Raw genomic sequence first — 304 nt, forward strand, 5'->3', positions numbered from 1 at the left:
ACCTCCTGCCTTCTCGCGCGGCCCCGCCCCCCGGATCCGGCAGGCCACCGCCGTGATGAGCGCTGCGCCCTTGCCGCTGCCGTCTTCCGACTGGAGGAAGGTCACTTCGCACTTCGGAGACAATTGCTTCACTGTTTCGCGCATGACGGTGGAGAAGCTGCAGGGCACGGGGAGGGGGGGAAGGAAGAGACGCTGATTTAACTTGCCTCGGGCTGAGGGTGCCAGCCCCACGAGGAACAACCCACTTCACACCGATCGTCACAGCTGCCTCCGACAGAGTCTCAAACAGTGCTACAGGCTCCGC

The sequence above is a fragment of the Fulmarus glacialis genome, unplaced genomic scaffold (assembly GCF_000690835.1).
Source record: "Fulmarus glacialis isolate BGI_N327 unplaced genomic scaffold, ASM69083v1 scaffold25146, whole genome shotgun sequence".
Taxonomy (NCBI): Eukaryota; Metazoa; Chordata; class Aves; order Procellariiformes; family Procellariidae; genus Fulmarus; species Fulmarus glacialis.